Genomic DNA, 16,633 nt, shown 5'->3' with positions numbered 1-16,633 from the left:
TTCTGAAACTTTCCCATTATTCCCATGCTAATCCCTGTACCCAGGTGTGCATAATATACAGCAGGAAATCCCAAGTTATAAAATCTCAGGGAAGAAATCTCAATGAGGCTCAAATATGTGGAGGGGACAGGGTCAGCCCAGGTTCCAAAGTGGCCTAGAAATCCTGTGTGTGCTTGGAATGTGCTTGCACAAATGATGGTATCCCTCTCCTGCCTCACAGTAGGCATCAGGTTTGTAAGCATCAGGGCTCTATACCAATTGCTCTCCTATGGTCTGAAAATATAATGGGCCTCCCAAGTTAGCAAGTGATGGTGGAGGTGTTGTGGTCTGGGCAGTTTGTTGTAGGTACATGAGGATGATTCTGCAGCCCTGTGAATCAACTGCTGCCCTGTTGGGTGTTGTGGGTTTGACTACCCCTGGAGGATGCTATACAGGAATGCACAAGGGGAAATTGACAGTTGTGTGAGGGGTAGATGGAAGATTAATGAAGTGCCCCTGGCCAAGCTTGATACTGCCTTTTTTTCCAAATGGCATAGAAAGTACCACTAGATTTTAGACATACAGATTAGTATCCCAGGTGCTCAGTTAGCAGAGCTTAACATGAGGAATGCCCATGTGCAGTCAATGAACCCACTTTAGTACAGGGAAATTTGGACAAATGTGATGTGTCAGCATTTTCCAATGTTTATAGCTGCCAAGAGGATGTGCTCATGACTGTCTTAGAGGTGGAATTTCTTCCTCTACTTATGCTTGCCAGAAATCTCATTCAAGGCCTGAATGCTGAGTGACAGTCAAGGTGTTACTGTGAAGAAGAGAAAACCTGATATGTGCAGAGGGTGGATTATTTTGTTTTTAGTGGGTTGGAGGCACGAATGTGGACAGGGATTGAGACTCACAGAGGGCAGGCAGGATGGTGTACACTGAATATTTGTCCCTTTTTACAGGAATTATCATTGCCCTAGGGATATCCTGGTACTGAGAGCCAACATACTCTGGCTCTGGCTGTTAGAATGATACACATGTAACTGTGAATACCCACCCCAATTCCCTTTACACAGTGCTCAACTTGAAAGAGATTAACCACAAATGTGGCACATATTTTGTTCCATATATGAAAGCAAGTTTATTTGCAAAGGAAGAAGACTTCCCTGACAACTGCATACTTGAATTTGCTGAAGCCCAAGGGAGTAGGCTCAAGTGGCTCTGACTGTGACCATTCTTCTCATATTCCATGAAAGCAGGTCAGTGTAATCTCACCATGATCAGACCCTGTGCCTTCCCTAGGAGGGAAACCAACACATGTGAAGTATCTTTATTTAATTACTTTTACCACTTATTTAACAGAGTTTCATATCTTTGTATAATAAAGTTTACTTTAACAATTTTAATTTTATGTTTTAAATAATGTCAGCTTCTTTAATTTTTCTTCTAGTGTTTCACTGAAGAACACAGTCTCTTTATTCACAGGAACATTATCAACATCATTAAATTAAACTGGTTGTAGAAAAATATCTCAACTTGGGGCCAAGTCCCCACCTCAAAAATTATTCAGCCATGTCCTAGCGAACAAGCAAAATATTAGTACTAATAATAATGATAGAAATACATAAATGCATAATAAAAATAAGGTTCAGTCTCATATGAAACATGACATTTCTTTTTCAGGCATATTTATGCTCTTTCATATGAATATATCTCAATTATTTCCTTCATATGGTCATATTAGAAAACTACTGAACCATACTTTTAAAGAATATTCCTAAAATTGTGTTTCTTTTCAGAGGTTTTTCCTGATGAAACTGAATTTATGAATTTTAGGTTGTATTGGCAGAAAATTATTGTGCCTTCATGATGATTTTCTTTTAAATGAGAAGTTTAATTTTTGTTTCTCTCATTGTATTGAATTCATTTTAAGCATTATCCATAAGCTTCAATAACACACAAGTATCAAAACTTGCCACTTTATAATAAAGCAAAGCAAAGTCTCAGGAAAGCAATTAACCTGAATTAACTACTTTGCTTCCTGCATTGCACAAGTTTGCATTAGTGGCTTCCTTCAAATAATTTGAATAAAGATTTCTAATATTATAAACAGTACTCTTCATACAGTCCATGTATCTTCCTTGGAGTATTGTTAATTGCTGCACAGTCCTAGGTTTCCTTTTTCCCCCTCTTGTCATCAGGTTCCAGTTACACAACCTCAAATCACCCATATCCACTTTCAAATAGAGTCTTCTGTGCTGAGCCTTGTGTGCAGAATCAGCTGGACACCACACCAAGTGTTTCTGAATCTTTCCCATTACTCCAAATAGGAATCCCTGTACCAAGGTGTATGTAATATACAGCAGGAAATCTCAAGTTAAGAAATCTCACTGAGGATCAAACCCTGGAGTTTACAGAGTCAGCTCAGGTTCCAAAGCAGCATAGAAATCCTAAGGGTGCTTAGAATGTGCTTGTGCAAATGTCACTGACTCTCTCCTGCCTCACAAGAGGCATCAGATTTTTAAGCAACAGGGCTCTATCCCAGTGGCTGCCCTGTGGTCTTTAGATATAATGGGCTCCCCAAGTGTGCAGGTGATGTTGGAGATTTTGTGGCCTGTGCAGTTAGTTGTAGGTATATGAGGATGATTCTTCAGCCCCAAGAATCACCAGCAAATCTGATGGATGTTGAGGGATTGACTCTCCCTGGAGGATGCTGTACAGGAATGCCCAATGGAAAATTCCAATTGTCTGTGTTGTAGGTGGAAGTTTAATGAAGAGCCCCTGGCCAAGCTTAGGCTTGAATTTTTTTCCAACGGCACCAAAATTACTGATGGGTCTAAGACATGCAGCTTAGCATCCTGGGAGATCACTTAGCAAAGTTTACCATGAGGCAGGCCCATTTGCATTCAATGATCCCCCTTTAAGTCAGGAAGATTTGGACAATTTGATGTGTCTGCCCTGTCCAATTTTATACCTTACATGAGAATTGGCTCATGGCTGTCTTAGTGGTGAGATTTTGTGCTCTATTTATGCTTGCCAGAAATCTAACTCTGGGCCTAAAAGATGAGTGACAGTCAAGGTATTCCTGTGATGAAGAGAACACAAGATATGTTGAGAGGGTGATTTTTTTTGTTGTTGAGTGGGTTGGAGGCATGATTGTGGACAGGGATGGAGACTCCCAGAGGGCAGGCATGATGGTGTACACTGAATATTGTTTGTTCCTTGGTCCAGGAATTATCATTGCCCTGAGGGATATCCATGTCCTTGGAGCCAACATACCCTAGCTCTGTCAGTTAGAATGAGTCACATGTAACTGTGAATATCCACCCCAAGACTCCCTTTTCCATGTTGCTGGACTTCGGAGAGATTAACCACAAATGTGGCAAACATTTTGTTCCAGAACTGAAAGCAAGTTTATTAGCAAAGGAAGAAGACTTCCCCAAACTCCCTATTCCAGAATTTGCTGAAACCAAAGGGAGTAGGCCCAGATGGCACTGAATGTGACCATTCTTTCATATCACATGAGAGCAGGTCAGTGTAATTTCACCCCAATCTGACCCTGTGTCTTCATGAGGAGGGAAACCAACACAGGTGAAGTGTCTTTATTTAATTTCTTTTACCACTGATTTTATATTGTTCCATATTCCTTGTATAATAAGGTTTACTTTAACACTTTCAAATTCATGTTTTAAAAAATGTCAGTTTCCTTAATTTTTCTTGCAGTATTTCACTTATGAACAGAGACAGTCCCTTATGTATTCACAAGAACATTACCAACATCATTAAATTAAACTGGATGTATAAAAATTTCCCATCTAGGGACCTTGTCTCCACCTCCACAATTATACAATCATGTCCTTTTGAACAAGCAAAACCTTAATAGTAATAATAATGATAGAAATGTATAAAGGCACAAAACAAAAATAGTGTCCAGTTATATCAAACATGGCATTTCTTTTACAAATATGTTTATTCACATTCTTCTGAATATATGTCATCATTTCCTTCATCTAGAAATATTAGAAAACTGCTGAACCATCTTTAAAGAGTATTCCTAAAATTGTTTTTTTTTTTTTCAGAGGTTCTTCCTGATGAAATTGAATTTATGAATTTTAGGCTTTATTGGTAGAAATTTATTGTGCCCTCATGGTGACTTTTTTTAGAATAGGAAGCTTAATTTTGGTTTCTTTCATTGTATTGAATTCATTTTAAACATTATCTATAAGCTACAACCACAAACAAGTATAAAAAATCACCACTTTATAATAAAGCAAATCAGAGTCTCAGGAAAGCAAGTAACCTGAAATAACTACTTTGATTCCCACATAGATCAAGTTTGTGTTAATGGGTTATTTTCAAACCATTTGATTAAAGAATTCTAATATTATAAACAGTACTTTTCATACAGTCCATGTATCTTGAGGTATTGTTTATTGCTGCACAATCCTAGTTTCCCTGTTTCCCCCTCTTGTAAACTAGTTCCAGTTACACGACTTTGCATCCCTCATATCCACTTTCAAATAGAGGCTTCCCTGCTGAGCCTTGTGTGCAGAATCTGGTACACATCACACCAAGTGTTTCTTAATCATTCCCAATTACTCCAAATAATAATCCCTGTACCCAGGTGTGCCTAATATACAGCACACAATCCCAAGTTAAGAAACTTCAGAGAAGAAATCTCACTGGGGCTTGAAACTGTGGAGACAGAGTCAGTCCAGGTTGCAAGGTGGCCTAGAAATCCTGCGGGTATTTGGAATTTGCATGCACAAATGATGCTGAACATTTCCTGCCTCACAATAGGCATCAGGTTGCTAAGCAACAGGGCTCTATCTCAATGGCTGCTCTGAGGTCTAAAAATATAATGGGATCCCAAATTGTGCAGGTGATGGTTGAGGTGTTGTAGCCTGTGCAGTTTGTTGAAGGTAAAAGATGATGATTCTGCAGCCCTGAGTATCACCTGCAGCACTGATGGATGGTGATGTTTGCCTCCCCTGGTGGATGTTATACAGGAATGCCCAAGGGCGAATTCCAATTGGGTGTATGGTAGGCAGAGGTTTAGTGAAGTGAAACTGGCCAAACTTGGGCCTTCCTTTTTGTTTCCAATGGTACAGAATTTACTCCTGGATCTAAGACATGGAGATTAGCATCCCAGGTGCTCACTTAGCAGAACCTACCATGAGGCAAGCCCATATGCCATCAATGAACCCACTTTAAGCCAGGGAAATTTGGACAATTTTGATGTGTCTGCCCTCTCCACTGTTAATAGCTGACATGTGGATTGGCTCATGGCTGTCTTAGTGTTGGGATTTCTTGCTCTATTTATGCTTGCCAGAAATCTCATTCTGGGCCTAAATGCTGAGTGACACTCAAGGGGTTCCTTGAGGAAGAGAACACATGATATGTGGAGAGGGTGATTTTTTTCCATTTAGTGGTTTGGAAGCATCATGAGGACAGGGATGGAGGCACCCAGAGGGGAGGCATGATGGTGTACACTGAACATAATTTGGTCATTGTTTCAGGAATTATCATTGCCCTGATTGATGTCCCTGTCCTTGGAGCAAACATTCCATGGCTCTGTCAGTTACAATGATACACATGTAAATGTTATTGCACACCCCAAGTCCCTCTTTTACATGGTGGTGGACTTGGGAGACAGTAACCACAAATGTGGCACATATTTTGTTCCAGAGCAGGAAGCTAGTTTATTAGCAAAAGAAGAAGACTTCATGACCTCTCCATTCCTGAATTTGCTGAAGACCAAGGGAGTAGGACCAAGTGGAACTGAATGCGACCATTCTTCTTATATCCCTTGAAAGCAGACCAGTGTAATCTCAACCTGATCTGACCATGTGCCTTCATGAGGAGGGAAACCAAAACATGTGAAGTGTCTTTATGTAATTTGTTTTACCACCAATTTAACATTTTCTCATATTCCTTGTATACTAAGGTTTTCTTTAACAATTAAAATTTATGTTTAAAAAACCTCAGTTTCTGCAATTATTCTTGTAGTGTTTCACTTAAGAACAGAGACAGTCTCTTACATATTCACAGGAACATTACCACAATCATTAAATTAACCTGGTTGTAGTAAAAATATCTCATCCTGGGTCCTGGCCCCACCTCATCATTTCCCAATCATGTCCTATCAAACAAGCAAAATGTTAATAGTAATAATAATGATAGAAATGTAGTAAGGTACAAAACAAAAATAGTGTCCAGTCTCATATCAAACATGGCATTTCTTTTTCACTTATGTTTATTCTCTTTCATCTGAATATATCTCAATTATGTCCTTCATCTGGATATATTGCAAAACTGCTGAGCCATCATTTAAAATATATTCCTCAAATTCAGTTTTTTATTCAGAAGTTCTTCCTGATGAAATTGAATTTATGAATTTCAGGCTGTATGGGCACAAAATTATTGTGATCTCATGCTGATTTTTTTTAAATGAGAAATTTAATTTTTTATTCTTTCATTGTTTTGAGTGCGTTTTCAACTTTATAAGCTACAACAACACACATGTATTGAAACTCACCACTTGTTAACACAAAGCAATGTCTCAGGAAAGCAAGTTACCTGAAGTAACTGCTTTGCTTCCTTCATTGGACAATTTTCCAGTAATGGGTTATCTTCTAAAGCTTTTGATTAAAGATTTCTAATGCTATAAACAGTACTCTTCATACTGACCATTTATCTTCCTTGGGCTATTGTTTATTGCTGTACAGTCCTTGGTTACCATTTTCCCCCTCTTATCACCTATTTCCTGTTACATGACTTCACATCCCTCATATCCACTTTCAAATAGAGGCTTCTCTGATGATTCTTGTGTGCCAAATCAGCTGTAAACTACACCAAGGGTTTCTGAGACTTTCCCCTTACTCCAAATAGGAATCCCTGTACCCAGGTGTGCCTGATACACAGCAGGAAATACCAACTAAGAAACCTCAGGGAAGAAATCTCACTAGGGCTTGAATCTGTAAGGAGACACAGACAGCCCAGGGGACACAGTGGCCTGGCATTCTGTCTGGAGACTGGAATGTGCATGTGCAAATGATGTTAACCCTCTTCTGCCTCACAATAGGCATCAGGTTGATAAGTAATTGGTATCCATTCCAATGGGTGCCCAGTGGTGTGAAAATATAATGGGGTCCCCAAGTGTGCAAGTGATGGTGGTGGTGTTGTGGCTGTGCAGTTGGTTGTAAGCATATGAAGATGATTCTGCAGCCCCATGGATCACCTGCAGCCCTGATGGAAGGTGAGCGTTTGACTCTCCATGGAAAATGCTATACAGGAATGCAGAAGGACAAATCACAGTTGGGTATGGCATAGGTGGAAGTTTAATGACGTGACCCTGACCAAGCTTTGGCCTGCCTTTTTTTCCCATGGCAAATAAATTACTGCTGGATATAAGATATTGCAGCTTAGATTCCCAGGTGCTCTCTTAGCAGAGCCTACCAAGAAGCATGTCCATGTGCAGTTAGTGAACCCACTTTAAGTCAGGGAAATTTGGAAAACTTTGATGTGTCTGCCCTGTCCACTGTTTATATCTGACATGAGGAATGGCTCATGGCTGTCTTAGTTGTGGGATTTCTTCCTCTATTTATGCTTGCAAGAACTCACATCTGGGCCTAAATTCTGAATGAGTCAAAGGGGTCCTGTTATAAAGAGAACACATGATATGTGGAGAGACTTATGTTTTATTGTGTTGTGTTGAAGGCATAATGGTTATAGGGATGGAGTCTCACAGAGGGAAGGCATAATTGTGTACACTGAATATTGTTTGTTCCTTGGTCCAGGAATTATCATTACCCTAAGGGATATCCCTGTTCTGGGAGCCAACATACCATGGCTATGTCAGTTAGAATGATATACATGCAACTGTGAATGACCACCACAAGCCCCCTTTTACATGGTGCTGGACCTGGGAGAGATTAAGCACAAATGTAGAACATATTTTGTGCCAGATCAGAAAGCATGTTTATTAGCGAAGGTAGAAGAATTCCCCAACCTCTACATTCCTGAATTTGCTGAAGCCCAAGAGAGTAGCACAAGTGGCATTGACTGTGACCATTCTTCTAATATCCCATGAAAGCAGGTCAGTGTGCTCTCACCCTGATGTGACCCAGTGCATTCAAGGGGGAAATAAACACATGTGAAGTGGCTTTATTTAATTTCTTTTATCACCAATTTCACATTGTTTCATATTCCTTATATAATAACATTTTCTTTAACAATTTTAAATTTATATTTTAAAAAATGTCCGTTTCTTTAGTTATTCATGTAGTATTTCACTTAAGAACAGAGACAGCCTCTTATGTATTCACAGGAACATTAACAAATTCATTAAATTAACTTGGTTGTAGTAAAATTATCTCAACTAGGGGCCTGGTCTGAACCTCAACAATTACCAAATCAAGTCCTATTGACACAGCAAAATGTTGATAGTAATAATAATGATAGAAAAGTAGAAAGGCACAAAACAAAAATAGTGTCCAGTCTCATATCAAACATGGTATTTTTTTTTCAGTTATATTATTCTCTTTCATCTGAACATATCTCAATTATTTCCTTCATCTAGACATATTAGAAAACTGCTGAAACATCCTTTCAAAATATATTCCTCAGATTGTGATTTCTTTCAGGCTTCTTCCTATGGAATTCATTTTATGAATTTTAGGCTGTATTGACAGAAAATTATTCTTGTAGTATTTCACTTATGAATGGAGACAATCTCTTATGTGTTCACAGGAACATTGACAAAATCATTAAATTAACCTGGTTGAAGTAAAAATGTCTCATCCAGGGGACTGGGCCCCACCTCAACAATTTGCCATCATGTACTATTAACCAAGCAAAATGTTAATAGTAATTATAATGAAAGAAATGTTGAAAGGTACAAAATAAAAATACTGTCCAGTTTCATATCAAACATGGCATTTCGTTTTCAGTTATACTTATTCTCTTTCATTGGAATATATCTCAATTATTTCCTTCAACTTGATATATTAGAAAACTGGTGAACCATCCTTTTGAAGAATTTTCCTCAAATTCAGTTTTTTTCAGAGGTTCTTCCTGATGAAATTGAGTTTATGAATTTTAGGCATTATTTGCATTAAATTTTTGTGTCTGCATGGTGTCTTTTTTTAAAATGAGATGTTCAATTTTTTTCATTGTATTGAATTCATTTTAAACATTATATATAAGCTACAACAACACACAATTATCAAAAGTCACCATTTTGTAATAAAGCAAAGCATTGTCCCAGGAAAGCAAGTAACCTGAAATAACTAGTTTGCTTCCTGCATTGCACAAGTTTGCATTAATGGGTTATCTCAAGGCAGTTGATCAAAGATTTCTAATATAACAAATAGTACTCTTCATACAAACAGTGTATTTTCCTTGGGGTATTGTTTATTGCTGCACAGTCCTAGGTTCCCTATTTCCCACTCTTGTCATCTAGTTCCAGTTACACAACATCACATCCATCATATCCACTTTCAATTAGAGGCTTCACAGCTGAGCCTTTTTTGCACAGTCATCTACACATCACACCAAGTGTTTCTGTATGTTTCCCATTTCTCCAAACAGGAATCCCTGTACCAAGGAGTGTCAAATATACAGCAAGAAATCCCAAGTTATGAAACCTCAGGGAAGAAATCTCACTGGGTCTCAAAATTCTGGAGGAGACAGAGCCAGCCTATGTTACAAAGTGGCCTAGAATTCTGGTGGGTGCTTAGAATGTGCATGCAAAAATTATGCTGAACCTCTCCTGCCTCACAATAGGCATCAGGTTGCTAAGAAACAGGGTTCTATTCCAATGGATGCCTGTTGTCTGAAAATATAATGGTCTCCCCAAGTGTGCAGGTGATTTTGGAAGTGTAGATATATGAGGATGAATCTGCAGCCACTATGATCACCTGCTGCCCAAGTGGATGGTGAGGTTTTCTCTCTCCCTGGAGCATGCTATACAGTAATGCCCAAGGGCAAATTCCAGTTGAGTGTGGGGTAGGCAATTTAATGAATTACCCCTGGCCATGTTTGGGCCTGCCCTTTTTTTTCCTATGGCACAGAAATTACTGCTGGGTCTGAGATATGCTTCTTAGCCTACCAGGTGCTCACTTAGTGGAGCCTATCATGAGGTATGTGCATGTGCCATCCATGAACCCACTTTAAGTCAGGAAAATTTGGACAACTTTGATGTTTCTGCCCTTTCCACTGTTTATAGCTGACATGTGGATTGGCTCATGGCTTTCTTAGTGGTGGGATTTCTTTCTCTATTTATGCTTGCCAGAAGTCTCATTCTGGGCATAAATGCTGAGTGACAGTCAAGGTCATCCTGTGAAGTAGAGAACAAATGATATGTGGAGAGGCTGAAATTTTTTGTGTTGAGTGGGTTGGATTCATGATTGGGGACAGGGATGGAGACTCCCAGAGAGCAGGCATGATGGTGTACATGGAATATTGCTTGTTCCTTTGTCGAGGAATTATCATTGCCGTGAGGAAAACCCCTGTCCTGGGAGCCAACATACCCAGGCTCTGTCAGTGAAAATGATACACATAAATGTGGATGCCCACCCCAAGTCCTATTTTGCATGGTGCTGCACTTGGGAGAGATTAACCACAAATATGGCACATATTTTGTTCCAGACCTGAGAACAAGTTTATTAGCAAAGGAAGAAGACTTTCTGGACCTCACCATTCCTCATATTACTAAAACAAAAGGGAGTAGGTCCAAGTGGCACTGACTGTGACCATTCTTCTCTTATCCAATGAATGCGGGCCAGTGTAATGTCACCATGATCTCACCCTGTGTTGTCATGACCAGTGTACCCTACACACGTGAATTGTCTTTATTCCATTACTTTTATCACTGATTTAACATTGTTTCATATTCCTTGTACAAGGTTTCCTTTAACAATTTTAAATTTATGTTTTAAACAATGTCAGTTTCTTTATTCTTGCAGTATTTCAATTAAGAAGAAACAGTGTCTTATATATTCTCAGGAACTTTACCACAATTGTTAAATTAACCTGGTTGTAGTAAAAATATCTCATCTATGGTCCTAGCCCCAAGCTCAACAATTACCCATTAATGTCCTATTGAACAAGCAAAGTGTTAATTGTAATAATAATGACAGAAATGTAGAAAGGCACACACCAAACTAGTGTGCAGTCTCATATCAAATGTGTTTCTTTTACATGTATATTTTCATCTGAATATATCTCAATTATTTCCTTCATCTGGACATATTAGAAAACTGCTGAACCATCTTTTAAAAGATGTTCCTCAAATTGTGTTTTTTTCCAGAGGTTCTTCCTGATGAAAATGAATTTATGAATATTAGGCCTTATTGGCAGAAAATTATGCTCTCATGATGATTTTTTAAATGAGAATTTTAATTTTGGTTTCTTTCATTTTATTGAATTCATTTTAAACATTATCTGTAAGCTACAACAACACACAAGTATCAGAACTAGGCAATTTGTAATAAAGTGAAGCAAAGTCTCAGGAAAGCAAGTAAACTGAAATAACTACTTTGCTTCCTGCATTGCATAAATTTCCATTAATGGGTTATCTTCATGGTGTTTGATTAAAGATTTCTTGTATTATAAACTGTACTTTTCATACAGTCCATGTATCTTCCTTGTGGTACTGTTTATTGCTGTACAGTCCTAGGTTCCATTTTCCCCCTCTTGTCATCTAGTTCCAATTACATGACTTCACACCCCCATATCCACTTTTAAGTAGAGGCTTCTCTGCTGATCCTTGTGTGCAGAATCAGCCACTCATCAAACCAAGTGTTTCTGAATCTTTCCCATTACTCCAAATAGGAATATGTGTATACAGGTGTGCATAATATACAGCAGGAAGTCCCAATTTAAGAAACCTCAGGGAAGAAATATAACACGTCTCAAACCTGTGGAGTAGTCACTGTCAGCCCATGTTTTCAAGTGGTCAAAAATCCTGCTGGTATTTGGAATGCACATGTGCAAATGATTAACCACAAATGTGTCACAGATTTTGTTCCAGATCTGAAATCAAGTTTATTAGCAAAGGAAGAAAACTTCCCCAAACTCTCCTTCTCTAATTTGCCTAGAATTCTGGTGGGTCCTTGGAATCCACATGCACAAATTTATACTGACCCTCTTGCCTCACAACAGGCATCACGTTGCTAAGCAACAGCTCTCTGTCCCAATAGCTGCCCTGTGGTATGTAAATATAATGTGCTCCCCAATGTGCAGGTGATTGTTGAGGTGTTGTGGCCTGTGTAGTTTGTTGTAGGTATGAGGATGTTTCTGCAGACCCAAGGATCACCTGCAGCCTCAATGGGTGTTGAGAGTTTGACTCTCCCTGGAGGATGTATACAGGAATGCCAAAGGGCATATTCAAATTGTGTGTGTGATAGGTGAAAGTTTCATGAAGTATCCCTGACCAAGCATGGCCATGCCTTTTTATTCCAATGGAACAGAAATTACCACTGGATCTAAGACATGCAGCTTAGCATCCTGGGTGCTCAATTAGCAGAGCCCACCATGAGACATGCCCAAGTGCAGTCAATGAACCCACTTTAAGTCAGCAAAATTTGGACAACTTTGATATGTCTGCCCTGTCCGCTTTTTATAGCTAACATGAGGATTGGCTTATGGCTATCTTAGTGGTGGGTTTACTTGCTCTATTTATGCTTGCCAGAAGTCTCATGCTTGGTCAAAATTCTGAGTGACAGACAAGGTGGTCCTGTGATGAAGAGAACACATGATATGATGAGAGGCTGATATTTTTTGTGTTGATTGGGTTGGAGTCATGACTGGGGAAAGTGATAGAGACTCCATGAAGGCAGGCATGATGGTGTACACTGAATATTGTTTTTTCCCTTGGTCCAGGAATTACCATTTCCCTGAGGGATAACCATGACCTGGGTACCAACATTACCTGGCTCTGTCATTTGGGATGATACACATGTAACTGAGAATGCTCACCACACATCCCCCTTTTACAAGGTGCTAGCTTGGGAGAGATTAACAACAAATGTGGCACATATTTTCTTTCAGATCTGAAAGCAAGTTTTTAGTAAAGGAAGAAGACTTCTATGACCTCTCCCTTCCAAATGTGCTGAAGCTCAAGAGAGTAGGCCCAAGTGGCACTGACTGTGACCATTCTTAACATATCCCATGAAAGCAGGTCAGTGTAATCTCATCCTGATCTAACCATGTGTCTTCATGAGGAGGGAAACCCTCACATGTGAGGTGTCTTTATTTAATTCCTTTTATCACAAATTAAACATTGTTTCATATTCCTTATATAATAAGGTTTTCTTTAACAATATTTAATTTGTGTTTTAAATAATATCAATTTCTTTAGATATTCTTGTAGTACTTCACAAAAGAACAGAGACAGTCTTTTACATATTTACAGGAATATTACCACAATCATTAAATTAGCCCAGGTGTAAAAATATCTCATGTAGAAGCATGGAACCCTCCTCAGCAATTACCCAATCATGTCCTATCAAGCAAGCAAAATGTTAGCAATAATGATGATAGAAATGTAGAAAGGCACAAAACAAAAATAGTGTCCAGTCTCATATCAAACATGACATTTATTTTTCAGGTATATTTATTCTCTTTCCTCTGAATATGTCTCAATTATTTCCTTCATCTGGATATAGTAGAAAACTGCTGAACCACCCTCTTAAAGAATATTCCTCAAATTGTGCTTTTTTTCCCAGAGTTTCTTCCAAATGAAATTGAGCTTATGAATTTCAGGCTGTTTGGGCAGACAATTATTTTGCCTTCATGGGGATTTTTTTTAATGATAAGTTTAATTTTGGTTCTTTCCTTTTATTGAATGCATTTTAAACATTATCTATAGGCTACAACACACAGTTATCAAAAATTAACATTTTATTATAAAGCAAAGCAAAGTCTCAGGAAAGCTAGTAACCTGAAATAACTACTTTGATTCCTGCATTCCACAGTTTGCATTAATGGGCTATCTTCTAGGCATTAGATTAAAATTTCTAATATTATAAACAGTAGTCTTCATACAGTCCATGTATCTTCCTTGTGGTATAGTTTATTGCTGCACAGCTCTAGGTTTCCTGTTCCCCCCTCTTGTCATCTAGTTCCAGTTACACAGTTTCACATCCCTCATATCCAATTTCAAACAGAGGCTTCTCTGCTGAGCCTTGTGTGCAGAATCAGCACACCATACCAAGTCTTTCTGAATCTTTCCCATTACTCCAAAAAGGAACACTGTACCCATGTGTGGCTAATATACAGCAGGCAATCCCAAGTTAAGAAACCTCAAGGAAGAAATCTCACTGGGGCTTGGACCTGTGGAGGAGAAAGAGTCATCCCAGGTTCCAAAGCAAAACAGAAATCTGGGGAGGGCTTTGATTGTGCATGCACAAATTATGCTGACCCCCTCCTCCCTCACAATAGGCTTCAGGTTTCTAAGCAACAGGGCTCTATAACAATGGCTGCCCTGTGGTCTGAAAATGTATTGTGCTCCCCAAGTTTGCATGTGATAGTGGAGGTGTTTTTGCCTGTGCAGTTTGTTGTAGATATATGAGGATGATTCTGCAGCCTCGAGGGTCACTTGCAGCCCTGAAGGGTGGTGTGGGTTTGACTCTTCCTGGAGGATGCTATAAATGAATGCCAAATGGCAAATTTCAATTGGGTGTGGTGTAAGCAAAAGTTTAATGAAGTATACCTGGCCAAGCTTGGGTCTGCTTTTTATTCAGTGGCACACAAATTACTTCTGGATTTATGGCATGCAGCTTAGCATCCTGGTGCTCTCTTAGCAGAGCCTACCATGAGGCATGTCAATGTGCAGTCAATGTACCTACTTTACATCAGGGAATTTTGGACCACTTTGATGTGTCTGCCCTCTCCACTGTTTGTAGCTGACATGAGGATTGGCTCATGGCTGTCTTAGTGGTTGGATAAGTTTCTCTATGCTTCCCAAAAGTCTAATTCTGGGCCTAAATGCTGAGTGACATTCAAGGCAGTCTTGTGATGAAAAGAATACATGATATGTGGAGAGACTGATATATTTCATGTTGTGTGGTTTGGAGCCATGATGTGGGACTGGGATGTTGACTCCCAAAGGGCCAGCATGATGGTCTACAGTTAATGACTTTTTCCTTGGTCTAGGAATTATTATTGCCATGAGAGATATTCCTGTCCTGGGAGCCAACATACCCAGGTTCTGTCAGTTAGAATGATACACATGTAACTGTGAATGTGCACCCCAAGTCCAATGGTGCTGGACTTGGGACAGGTGAACCACAAATATGGCACATATTTTGTTCCAGATCAGAAAGCAATTTATTAGCAAAGGAAGACTTCTCAAACCACTCCATTCCCAAATATACTTATGCCAGGGGAGTAGGAACAAGTGACACTGACTGTGACCATTTTTCTCATATCCCATGAAAGCAGGCCAGTGTAATCTCACCCTGATGTGACCATGTGACTTCATGAGGAGGGAAACCAACACATGTTAAGTGTCTTTATATAAATTCCTCTATCACCAATTTTACATTGTTTATAGTCCTTGCAAAATAAGGTTTCTTTAACAATTTTAAATTTATGTTTAAAAATTATCAGTTTCTTTACTTATTCATGTAGTATTTCACTTAACAACAGAAACAGTCTCTTCTGTACTCACAGGAACATTACCACAATCATTCAATTAACCTGGCTGTAGTACAATTATCTCATCAATTACCAAATCGTGTCCTATCAAACAAGCAAAGTGTTAATAGTAATAATAATGACAGAAATATAGAAATACACAAAATAAAAATAGTGTCCAGTCTCATATCAACAATTGCTTTTCTTTTTCAGGCATATTTACCATCTTTCATCTGAAAATAGCTAAATTATTTCCTACATCTGGACATATTAGAAAACTGCTGAAACATCTTTTAAAGAATATTCCTCAAATTGTGTTTTATTCAAGAGGTTCTTCCAGATGAAATCAAATTTATGAATTTTAGGCTTTATGGGCAGTTAATTATTGTGCCCTCATGGTGATTTTTTATATGAAAAATTAATTTTAGTTTCTTTCATTGTTTTGAATTCATTTTAACTTTGTCTGTAAGCTACAACAACACACAAGTAAAAATACTCACCTCTTTATGCTAAAGCAAAAAATATTCTCAGGAAAGCAAGTAATCTGAAATAACTACTTTCCTTCCTGCATTGCACAAGTTTGCATTAGTGGGTTATATTCAAGGCATCTGATTAAAGATTTCTAATTTATAAACGGTACTCTTCATACAGTCCATCTATCTACCTTGGAGTATTGTTTATTGCTGCACTGTCCAAGGTTTCTTTTATCCTCTCTTGTCATCTAGTTCCAGCTACATGACTTCACATCCCTCATATCCTCTTCCAAATAGAGGCTACTCTGCTGAGCCTTATGTGCAGAATCAGCTACAAACCACACCAAGTGTTTCTGAAACTTTCCTATTACTCCAAGTAGGAACCCCTATACCAAGGTGTGCCTAATATAGAGTAGGAAATCACAAGTTAAGAAACTTCAGGGAATAAATCTCCCTGGGGCATGAACTTGTGGAGGAGACAGAGTAATCCCAGGTTCCAAAGCATCCTAGAAATCTGTTGAGTGTTTGGAATTTAC

The sequence above is a fragment of the Choloepus didactylus genome, chromosome 26 (assembly GCF_015220235.1).
Source record: "Choloepus didactylus isolate mChoDid1 chromosome 26, mChoDid1.pri, whole genome shotgun sequence".
In the NCBI taxonomy this organism is placed as follows: domain Eukaryota; kingdom Metazoa; phylum Chordata; class Mammalia; order Pilosa; family Megalonychidae; genus Choloepus; species Choloepus didactylus.
The sequence above is the reverse complement of the archived record's forward strand: the minus strand, read 5'-3'. Positions refer to the sequence as shown.